A 12,500-nucleotide genomic window follows, 5' to 3' on the forward strand; every position below is an offset into this window, starting at 1 on the left:
TTCATTCCTTGTGTGTTCGGATAATCATCACAAGCACACCTTTTACCTGCACAATTTATCCTTTTGTCTGTAGTTTTTGTGGCTTATCTTGTTCATCAGAAGCAGCGGAATGACTCAGCACCGTCATGGAGGCAGACAGCCACTAAGCGAGCTGCCCACGTTAACCACACGTGCACGGAGACAAGCAAAAAACACAACACACCAAGATGAACACTAAACACTGCTCTAAAGCAGCAGTATCCTCTTTTTCATTCACGTATTCTCTCTCTCTCTCTCTCTCTCTCACACACACACACACACACACACATTCACCCCGAACGAGGCTTAGGAAACCGATCGTTAGAGAACAACTCTCAGTAAATAACAGCACTCGGCGCGGCACCCACCAGTGTCTCTGTCGTTTTTTTTTTTTTTTTCAGGGTGTGTGGTGGAAACAGGGACGGCGGGAACAGGGGGAGGGGAAACTGCCCGCTCCGTCAGGGATTTATGATAACGATTCCCTGTAGAGATCCCGCCCGAGAACTGACTTGGGCCCACAATCCCGGTTTCTCATTAATTTTACCGCGCCTCACTCACTGACTCCCAATGTTCGCAGCATCTTGTTTCCTCTTTGTGCTTGTAGCAAACTTCGCCGTTTTCTGCTGAAGCCAAATCAACCAGACTCCCACAGCTGTATCTCTTTTTACCCCACCCTACATTATGTCGAGTCGCGTGGCCCCGGAACATAATAAACCACTGCCCCACCCTCTCTCTCTCCCTCTCTCTCTGTGTTTGCGCTGCGGTGCATTCCGTGGTTCGCTGAAGGGTGCAGTTTATTTACTCGTTCTCTCCTCACACCCACTTAGGTTTTTGTTTGACAATGGTAGCACGAGCACGCCAGTACGACCTTTGCAGAGTGCTTTCTGCAGCTCCTGGGCGTATAAAAAAAGAAGAAGAAGAAGAAACGTTTGTGCATGGATATAATTGCTAAGAAAAATGATATCCTTGTTCAGAACGAATACGTTTTGTTTTCTATTGGCCTCTGAAGGCAGTAACACTTTTATTTCAACGCCTTCATGACAAAGAGGGCGCTCACAAAAACGACCATGCGCGTAAAAGCCCACTCGTGGAAACGAGTGAACGTAGGAGTTGAAGCCCATGAACGGGGAAAAAAAAAAGAAAAGAAAAATAAAGGCACTGACGACGACCTGTAGAGTGATGGCCTAGAGGTAACGCGCCCGCCTTGGAAGCGAGAGAATCTGAGCGCGCTGGTTCGAATCACGGCTCAGCCGCCGATATTTTCTCCCCCTCCACTAGACCTTGAGTGGTGGTCTGGACGCTAGTCATTCGGATGAGACGATAAAATGAGGTCCCTTGTGCAGCATGCACTTAGCTCACGTAAAAGAACCCACAGCAACAAAAAGGTTGTTCCTGGCAAAATTCTGTAGAAAAATCCACTTCGATAGGAAAAACAAATAAAGAACTGTACGCAGGAAAAAAAAGAAAAAGAAAAAAGAAAAAAAAAAGAGTGGTGCTATAGTGTAGCGATGCGCTCTCCCTCGGGAGAGCAGTCCGAATTTCACACAGAGAAATCTGTTGTGATAAAAAGAAATACAAAAAATACAAAAAAACAGTAACAAAGGACAAGGCATGGAGAATATCAGTTCCAAGGAGGTTCCAAAGCGTGCGGACTGATCCATATACGCTAAACCGCACCACATCTGCAGAAAGAAAAAGGATGATCTTCGCATACACCCAATCCACTGATCAGGCCTTGAGAAAGAAAGGCTCTAGAAAAAGCACCATTTTTTTTCTTTTTTGAATTGTTGAAGAGACGAAGTTCCGGTCTCTATTCCCCCCCATCTCTCTCCCTCTCTCTCCCCCTCTCTCTCTCCACTCTCCCTCCACTCTCCCCCACCCCCTTCATTCTCTCTCTCTATTCCCCCCTCTGCTCCCCCCCTCTCTCTCTCCACTCTCCCTCACCCCCTTCATTCTCTCTCTCTATTCCCCCCTCTCTCTCTCCCCCCTCTCTCTCTCTTTAGCTAACTAGCTATCTATCTAGCTCATCTCTCCACCCCAGACAATCCTTAGTTTACGGGAAAACCCACCCACGAGACACACGAAACATACACCGCACCGGGGGAATAATAATATGGACAGCCGGCGTGTATTATCGTGACACACCCCGTTTCCAAAATGACTGTGACAATTCGGTCCCCCACCACTCCCCGCCCCCCAAACACCCCCGACTCCACTCCTTATATCTATTCAAATACAAAACTAACAGTCATAACAAGAGCTTTGTGCCCCCCCCCCCCCCACCCTCCACCCCCACCCCACCACGCTCCCCTCCCAACTGAGTCTGTTAACCAGAATGTCACCCCGGCACAGAATATCAATATTGTACAATTTCACCCCGATGCAGAATGTTACCTTGGTACGGAATGTTACCCAACTACAGAAAATCACCCTGGTACAGAAAATCACCTCGGTACAGAATGTCACCTCAGAGCAGAATGTTACCCCGGTACAGAATGCCACCAGCCATGGTACAGAATGTCGCCATTGTGCAAATATCACCCCAGTAGAGAATGTCATCCTGGTACAGAATGTCACCCCGGAACAGACTGTCACCCCGGAACAGAATGTCACCACGGTACAGATTGTCACCACGGAACAAAATGCCACCCAAGTGCAGAATATCATCCCGGCACAGAATGTCACCCCAGTACAGAATGTCATCACGGAACAGAATGTCACCACGGAACAGAATGTCACCCAAGTGCAGAATGTCATCCCGGTACAGAATATCACCGCAGTACAGACTGTCACCACGGAACAGACTGTCACCACGGAACAGAATGTCATCACGGAACAGACTGTCACCCAAGTGCAGAATATCATCCCGGTACAAACTGTCACCACGGAACAGAATGCCATCCAAGTGCAGAACGTCATCCCGGTACAAAATGTCACCACGGAACAGAATGCCATCCAAGTGCAGAATATCATCTCGGTACAAAATGTCACCACGGAACAGACTGTCACCCAAGTGCAAAATATCATCCCGGTACAAAATGTCACCACGGAACAGAATGTCACCCAAGTGCAGAATATCATCCCGGTACAAAATGTCACCACGGAACAGAATGCCATCCAAGTGCAGAACGTCATCCCGGTACAGAATGTCACCCAGTACAGAATGTCACCACGGAACAGACTGTCACAACGGAACAGAACGTCACCCAAGTGCAGAATATCATCCCGGTATAGAATGTCACCACGGAACAGACTGTCACAACGGAACAGAACGTCACCCAAGTGCAGAATATCATCCCGGTATAGAATGTCGGTCTGAGTTGACAGTGACAGTGAATTCTGTACTGAGGTGACACTCTGTACTAGAGTGACATTCTGTACCACGTTGCGGTACAAAAAAAAAAAAAAAATGACCGGGAGAAACCGTGCAGACAACTTGTACCGGGCTGACACTCAACAGCCTCCCTCATCGTCATAGCCAACAGGATGTGATAAACGTTCTCGCGTCATTTAATTACGGTGTCGCTGTGTCTTGTATATTGATTTCAAAATAAGGAAAAAAAAGGGAGGGGGAGAGGAAGAAATGATAAAAATAATTAAGATAAAAAATAAAAATAAATAAAATGGGAAAAAAATAGGAGGATGGAGGACCCATTAAAAAAAAAGAAAAAAAAAGTGGAATAAATGGGAGGTTGGAGGATCCTGCCCCACCCCCTACACACACACACACACACACACACACACACACACACACACACACACACACACACACACACACACACACACAAGCTCTCGGATATGCGAGGACTGACCGAAAACTGATGATAATGACCATGGCCTTGCAACACCTGTGGGAAGTGCTGCGCATCCAGAATCGGCCTCTTCTCCCATATGAGGACACACACCGACAAATAAGCCTGCCTGCCTACTCATCCGTCGGTCCGATGGGAGACTCCATCATCATGCGTTATCACCACAGTCCGATAACTGAATGGATTCTGCAAGGCAGTGTCACTATGTTACTGCTGTGCACTGCCATTGTTGAGTGTGACTGACTATATTCTCTGTGGCAAGTCTCGTACAAACAGGAAGATGTGTGTGTGTGTGTGTGGGGAGGGGGTGGGATGGGGGGGGGGGGGGTGGATGTGGGTGTGGGAAGGTGGTGTACGTGGGAATGAGGGGTGGGGGCATGGGACGGAGGGGGATTCAATGTCATAGCCCTTAGCGAGTCGAACCAGCCATGTTGCACGTGTCGATGGGCAATTTTCGCTATGGGTGACAGTGAATCTGAGTGTCTCCTGAAAAAAACCAACCCGGTACATTTGGAAATAGAGGTTTGGGGGCGATGGTATAATGTTGTCATATTAAAAAGAAGGAAAAATATAAAAGAGAAGAAGAAGAAGAAGAAGAAGGAGGAGAAGAAGAAGAAGAAGAAGAAGGAGAGAGAGAGAGTCTGTTGCAAGCGCGTACTCATGTCCACGAGAGTGACTGTTAGGAGCGCGTACTTGTGTGTGCATGAATGTGTGTGTGTGGGGTGGGTGGGTGGGGGAGGGGGGTGGAGGGGGGGGGGGGGTGGTGGAGGGGGGGGGAGGAGAGGGGAGGAGGAGGAGCTAGAGGGCGTTGCTGAGATGACAAAAGGGAGGGAGGGCACGGGGGGAGGGGCGAGGGGTGGGGGTGGGGGGCGTGACTAAGCGCACGACTGAAGTTGTAAGGAATGTTTCCTATCTGTTATTTTATTTTATTTTATTACAGGTTGCAATTAGCGCCGACCACCGCTCGCTCGTGTGTATCACCACACTATCTCTCTGTCTCCGGCGTATTATAGAACGCTACGTCTTCACACACCTTATGTTAGGACGTAATTAAGTGAGCAAGCCCAGGTATTCTGAAGACACCTGTCCCGGTTGATAAATTCTGGATTTCCCAACACACACACACACACACACACACACACACACACACACACACACACAATTATATATATATGCACACATGCATGGGCATGCACACACACACAGATACACACACCCATGCACAACCACACACACACGCATACACAAATGTCAGTCAGTCTGTCTGTCTACCTCCCCCCCTCTCTCTCGATCTCTCTAACGGGGACGTTCGTTTTGACAGAGAGGGATTCGTATTCCATACTCATGTTAGTAGATGACACAAAACTAGGACAGGCGATCAGGGCCTGATCAGCGTGCTGGGTTTCATCAAAAACCCCTTCAGTGCCAGGGGGAAAACAGCAGAAAGTGGTGTTTCAGGTCATAAAACATTTATCCAAAACAATAAGCCTAAAACTGAGAAAATGGTCTGGAGATATACCACTCTGGATGAACTGTGTGAATTTTCAGCCTTCCAGAGCCAGCTATTTCTCTTTTCCTGATGACGTCATCAGTGACGTCACTATGCACGCACGTAATACGTTTATGGCAGTCAAGTAAGGGGTTTTAAAGGCCAGGCATCTGCTGCTGTTGTGTTTATCTCTTTATTTATTCACTTATTTCTCTATCTATTTATTTGCTTATTTATGCCATTTATGCGCAGCATATATAATAGACCTATCCACACGCTTTGACACTGATTGAACCTGAAACTGAAACTGAAACTGAAACTCCTTCCGCGGCGCAACTGAAGTCGAGAACAATGGGACATGCATGACACTACTGGGAAATAATCGCAGCCTGGATCCTATATATTTCTTACCGGTGAAACACGAGTCTGTTTTTCTTCTTCTTTTTTTTTTTTTTTTTGAATGTTGGCAAAGAGCAGCCAGTGCATACGAAATATGATACACGCTCATCGCTGTGTTTCTTTCAAGCGAAACGAACCACCTATCTGAAATTCTCAAAAAACACAGTGACTTTTTCAACTTAATCAGACCTGCCGAAAACAGGCTTGATTTAATCAACCAAGAACCAAATGAGAACTCTGCCATGTACCGACACAATGAATAGTAACAATGTTAATTAACAGTGGTGGTGATGATGATGATGATGATGATAATGATTTCACGTGTTCTCAAAACACGTGGGAATGTGAATCACCACTAATTTTCTTTTTCTCTCTCTTGATTTCTCTGGATGTGTGTGTGCGTGTGTGTATGTGCGCGCGCGCGCGCGCGCGTGTGTGTGTGTGTGTGTGTGTGTGCGTGTGTGTGTGTGTGTGTGTGTGTGTGTGTGTGTGTGTGTGTGTGTGTGTGTGTGTGTGTGTGTTTGTACATATTTTCAGTTGTTCCTGTGTCGTTTACTAAAAATGATTTTTCGGATGTTGTTGCCGTTGTGCGCGCGCGCGCGCGCGCGCGCGCGTGTGTGAGAGAGAGAGAGAGAGAGAGAGAGAGAGAGAGAGAGAGAGAGAGACAGAGAGAGAGAGAGAGAGAGAGAGAGAGAGAGAGAGAGTGTGTATGAGTGAGTGAGTGAGTGTATGTGTGTGTGTGTGTGTGTGTGTGTGTGTGTGTGTGTGTCTGTGTCTGTGTCTGTGTCTGTGTGTCTGTGTGTGTCTGTGTGTGTGTTTGCCATTGCGGCAACCTTCCCCGGCAGTGAAAAGTTTCTTGGGAAGACGTCAAGGTGCACCAAGGCAATAATTATCCCCATCCCATGCAATCCTTTGTCAGAGAAAAAAGAGTGGGCCCAGATAACCCACGGAGTGCGGTACACACCCTATTTGCTGAGACGTCTCCGAACATGTAACAGGTACATCTATCACAGGTTTTGTTTTTCTTTCTTACGGTCTCTCTGTTCTTTTTCAGCTCCGTGGCTGAGGATGGAAGAAAAGACGATGGATGTCATTCCAGTATATTGCCCCCCCCCCAGCCCCCTCTCCGCAGCCTCCCCCCCTCCCTACCCCCACCCCCGCCACCCCCCTTTAACCCCACCAAAAAAAGAACCACGGGCTGTTATTCATTCATTCATTCATTCATTAATCTGCCAGTCAATCTTTCTATAATCAATTAATTAATTTCATCTGTATATCTGTCAACCTATCGATGTATTCTAAATTTTCCAGATGTTCTAAGAAAGCAGGTATGGGACAGAAAATCCGGTTTCAGGCAAACTTAAACCCGACGGCGTCATATGTACTCACACAGAAGTCGGGATGGGAGATAGCTGGAAGTCCTGTGGTGTAATACAATACACAACAATTAAATGCCGACCCATCCTTTCAGTCTATCCTTGTTGGGTGGGTGGGTGAGTGGGTTGGGGAGGGCGGGGGCCTGCAGAGAGTGGTGGGGAGGGGGGGGGGAGTTCGTGTGGACTTAACCAACACCTCGCCCTCACCTTTTTCCTAGAGAAACTGTTGATAGGGTGAGCCGGCCGGATATGTGGGTGGGTGGATGGCGCGCCGGGTTGGTGGTTGGGTTACGGGGTGTGTGTGTGTGTGTGTGTGTGGGGGTATTTACCAGCTCTATACACCGATTCTTGTCAGACGTCATGAACCAGGAACAAAAACAAGATATGCAGGGATGCAGTCTCCGACTTGATTGTGGTTGTCTGTTCCTTGTTGGCGTTGTAAACACACACGCACACACGCACACACACACAGACGCACACACAGACAAACACACACACACACACAGACGCACACACACACACAGAGAAACGCACACACACACACATACACATATATATATATATACATATATACGGCACACGCACACACAGACACAGACACACACACACACACACACACACATATATATATATATATATATATACATATATACGGCACACGCACATACACACACACAAACCCCACACAAACACACATACGAACATCCACCATCCCCACCACCACCACGTGACCCCTACCACCACCACCACCACCACCACCATTACTCACACAACACTGAACAGCTACCACCACGGCAGTACATGCACGGCCGGGATGTGTGTGAAACAAGACATGCACAACAACAACTAACAACTAACAACAACAACAACAACAACATCTTAATGCTGTTGCCTTCAACTCCAGCCCAGGTGGATGGTGTCTGCGCCGCCGATCCCACGCTTCGGGGGAAATACAGCAGCAGAAAAGGTCACAGTGTGAGATGATGGAATAACAATAACAGGACATGGACAATCAAAGACAAACGGGAAAAAGAAAAAAAAAGGAAAAAAAGGAAAGAAGAACAAGAAAAAAAAAGAAGAGTTCTGAGCGCCTGCCAGATAGATTTGGAAAAACGTGGTGGTTCCAAAGAGAACAAAGATAGGTCTCTTGGTGGTGGTGGTGCTTGCCTTTCTTCCTGTTTGTTCAACACTTCGGGTAGACTTGCTCCCGTCCCCCCCCACCAACCCCCCCCCCCCCCCCCCCTTGCCCGCCTCAAAACAAGCAGCCGTTTCCCGTTTTCACTTCACTCGTCCACGGCTTGAGTCAAACCCTCAGTCTCTCGAGGCTTCCTTCACTGATTTTCGGTTCAATGTTCAGCTTCAAGGAGGTGTCTTCTTCTTCTTCGTTCGTGGGCTGCAACTCCCACGTTCACTCGAGTGTACACGAGTGGGCTTTTACGTGTATGACCGTTTTTACCCCGCCATATATGCAGCCATACTCCGTTTTCGGGGGTGTGCATGCTGGGTATGTCGTCGTTGTCGTTGTTGTTGCTGTTGCTCTTCTTCTTCTTCTTCCTCTTCTTACCAGAAGAATAAGCCCTGACTTCACAACCCTTGGTTTAGATAAACGTCTTCTTCTTCTTCTTCTTCGTTCGTGGGCTGCAACTCCCACGTTCACTCGTATGTACACGAGTGGGCTTTTACGTGTATGACCGTTTTTACCCTGCCATGTAGGCAGCCATACTCCGTTTTCGGGGGTGTGCATGCTGGGTATGTTCTTGTTTCCATAACCCACCGAACGCTGACATGGATTAATAGGATCTTTAACGTGCGTATTAATTTTGATCTTCTGCTTGCCGTATGCACACGAAGAGGGGTTCAGGCACTAGCAGGTCTGTATATATTTATGTTGACCTGTGAGATCGGAAAAAATCTCCACCCTTTACCCACCAGGCGCCGTTACCGAGAATCGAACCCCGGACCCTCAGACTGAAAGTCCAATGTTTTAACCACTAGGCTATAGCGCCTGTCAAGGAGGTGTCAAATCGCGGTGTGGACTGACCCATATCATCGCTACACCACATCTGCTTTGAAGGAAAATAAGTTAAAACAACAGCAGCATAAAAGGAGCAGATAGCGCCTGACCCAACTCGCTGATCAGGCTCTGAGAGCCCTCCCTTGGTTTGAGTAAAACATTGTATACATAAAATGAATGCAGTCATGAAACAAAATTTAAAAAAAGTATATATTTCACACACAAAAAACGAAAAAGAATGAACTGAAAAATACGCAGAGGTCAGATTATTGAAGCATATACAAAATAAGAACAAAAATGCATCACGTTCAGCGAACTTGGGCACACCAACAACACACAGTTTTGAACGAAGTGGTTACAGGGAAAGTAGAACGATCAATATGGAACAGAAACAAACAATATTATTTGTCATGAAACCTCCAGGTTTATAAGACATGAGACACACTCACCACCTCACTCAGATAAGATGTATTCCACCAATACAGTTAGGATTCCCCCACCATCTAAACAGACACGCCCTCCATACCCCCAACACAAACAGCTGTTTCCCATTGCCCCCCATACCCCCAACACAAACAGCTGTTTCCCATTGTCCCCCATGCCCCCCAACACAAAGAGCTGTTTCCCATTGCCCCCCATACCCCCAACACAAACAGCTGTTTCCCATTGCCCCCCATACCCCCAACACAAACAGCTGTTTCCCATTGCCCCCAATACCCCCAACACAAACAGCTGTTTCCCATTGCCCCCCATACCCCCAACACAAACAGCTGTTTCCCATTGCCCCCCCACACCCAGCACTCGTGGAAAAACAAATTGACAGACAGGGAACTGATGATGCAACAAAGAAAGGAAAGAAGGAAAGAGAAGACAAAAGAAAGAAGGAAGGAAAGAAAGAAAGAAGCAAAATGAATGGATGGTCGGTTAGGGGCAGATACAGAAAATATATATGCAAGTGTCGACTAATATATTCTTGGGAGTGCGCATAAACGCACACAACGCACACACACACACACACACACACACACACATACACACACACAAACACACAACACAAACACACACACATACACACAAAAAGACACACACACACACACATACGCACACACACACACACACATGCTCAATAACCCATTCAAATAAGATTATTAAAGTATTCCACCATTAACAGTACAGTTAAGATTCACCCACCATCAAAACAGACATGCCCCCCCCCCCCCCCCACGCCCCCCTCGAAACCCCTCCAACACCCTCCCAACACCTCCGCCCCCCTCACAAAACAACAACGACAACAACAACAAACAAACGAACAAACAGCTGTTTCCCATTTCTACCCAGCACCCGCCACTTCCTCCTCCCACCCCCCGAGGCCTGTGCACCCAACTTCCAAACACCGCGCGCACTTCATGTAGTAGAGGAAAGGTGGAGGGACAGTTCTGTCAGGGAGAACTGGAAGGCGTGTTAACCCTTTCACCGCCAAGCTCGCATTTATGCACAGGCGTGGTAGAGAACCCATGTCACTGAAAGGTGACCATTCATTGCTCTGTTATCCACGAACCTACTGCTCTTAATGTTCGGTGGTAGGATAGGCCATATTTTCTATACATCAGAGGGGGAAATCCCCAGCTATTCTTAGACTATCTTTTTTCTGCGTTTATAGCACAAGGGAATTCTGTACTCTGAATTGTGAAAGGGTTAAAAACAGATCGACAAACAGGAAACCAGTGATGGAACGAAGGGGGAAAAACAGAAAGAAAGAAAGAAAGAAAAGACGAGAAAGAAAGAGAGAAAGAAAGAAAGTGAGAAAGAAAACATTTGGTGGTTTGTTTGAATCAGTTTAGGAGCACATGCGAAACACACACGTGTGTGTGTGTGTGTGTGTGTGTGTGTGTGTGTGTGTTTTGTGCGCGGAAGCGCACACACACACACACACACACACACACACACACACACACACACACACACACACACACACCTCTTCAGCTAGGGTGTATATGAATACAGTCACGATTCCCAAACCTTCAGAATCAACACCACAGGATATCGTGCCGAGTGTCTCCTCGGCTGATATTTACACTGTGCCTTCAATGGGAGAGAGAGAGAGAGAGAGAGAGAGACAGAGACAGAGACAGAGAGACAGAGAGACAGAGAGAGAGACAGAGAGAAAGACAGAGAGAGACAGGGACAGAGAGAGACACACAAAGAGAGAGACAAAGAGAGAGAGACAGGGACAGAGAAAGAGAGACAAAGAGAGACACAGGGAGACAGAGAGAGACAGAGAGACAGAGACAGACAGAGACAGACAGAGACAGAGACAGAGAGAGAAAGAGACAGAGACAGAGAGACAGAGACAGACAGAGACAGACAGAGACAGAGACAGAGAGAGACAGAGAGAGAGAGAGAGAGAGACAGAGAGAGACAGAGAGAGAGACAAAGAGAGAGAGACAGAGAGAGAGACAGAGAGACAGAGAGAAAGACAGAGAGAGACAGAGACAGAGAGAGAGACACAAAGAGAGAGACACAGAGAGAGAGACAGAGATAAAGAGAGACAAAGAGAGAGAGACAGAGAGAGAGACAGAGACAGAGACAGAGAGAGAGAGCTAGATGCTTCAGCTGTTTTGAGGCTGCACTTCGGTGTAAATTGTGTCGACTGTCGGGGGGGTTGTGATAAGAACCGACAAGAACTTGATAACACACTAAACTTAGAGGTCGGCTGAAGGTTGTAACATCACAAGAATCACACCTGAAGAAGAAGAAGAAGAAGAAGAGAGAGAGACAGACAGACAGACAGATAGAAAGAGAAAGAGAGAGAGAGAGAGAGAGAGAGAGTGTGTGTGTGTGTGTGTGTAAAAGAACAGGTTTTCTGGAAAAAAAAAAAGCCGGACCAAAAATACATTCTTGGCATTGACTTTAAATTTTCCAAGTCGCATCCACAACCACAATTTGAATATCTCCATCCTAAAAAATAGATTTTTTCCGGGGGGAGGGGGGGGGGGGGGTATCATGATATGCCTTCCTTCTTTTTCTTTTTCTTAGAAGATGTATATGGATGAGACTGCAGATGTTTATGCTCGCGCGCGCGAGGCAATGGGGTTCTAACCAAACTGCTACAACAAAAATAACCCATTTCAGAACTAGGAAGAAAAATAAACTCGAAGGAAACATCAGCGTCAGATATAAAACTGTCCAATAAACCATCGGTGCATCTTTACAACCTATGCTTGGGGGGTGGGGGTGGGAGGATCTCAAAGAAAAATTAATATCAGAGGAGAAGAGAATAACACGTCCGCATGTGTAAAATATTTTTGCGTGTATCATTTTCCAGTTTGGTCGGGTAACTAGTTCATCCCGCTTTGACGGGCGCAATAGCCGAGTGGTTAAAGCGTTGGACT

At 47.1% G+C, this 12,500-nt stretch overlaps 1 protein-coding gene across 9 annotated transcripts in view; it reads right to left on the minus strand.

Annotated features, from left to right (window-relative positions):
- Nucleotides 1-12,500, minus strand: part of LOC143297814 (uncharacterized) — a 213,081-nt gene that overhangs the window by 92,493 nt on the left and 108,088 nt on the right. Inside the window, exon 1 of one of the 9 annotated variants that reach the window (XM_076610694.1) lies at nt 1-713. This exon is cut by the window's left edge and continues 524 nt beyond it. The exons of the other annotated variants lie outside the window; for them this stretch is intronic. The gene's annotated coding sequence lies outside the window, so the exon portion shown is untranslated. Of the gene's footprint in view, nt 714-12,500 lie in introns of those variants that run through there. 9 annotated transcript variants of the gene reach the window in all.

This window comes from Babylonia areolata, chromosome 1 (genome assembly GCF_041734735.1).
Source record: "Babylonia areolata isolate BAREFJ2019XMU chromosome 1, ASM4173473v1, whole genome shotgun sequence".
NCBI classification, from domain to species: Eukaryota; Metazoa; Mollusca; class Gastropoda; order Neogastropoda; family Buccinidae; genus Babylonia; species Babylonia areolata.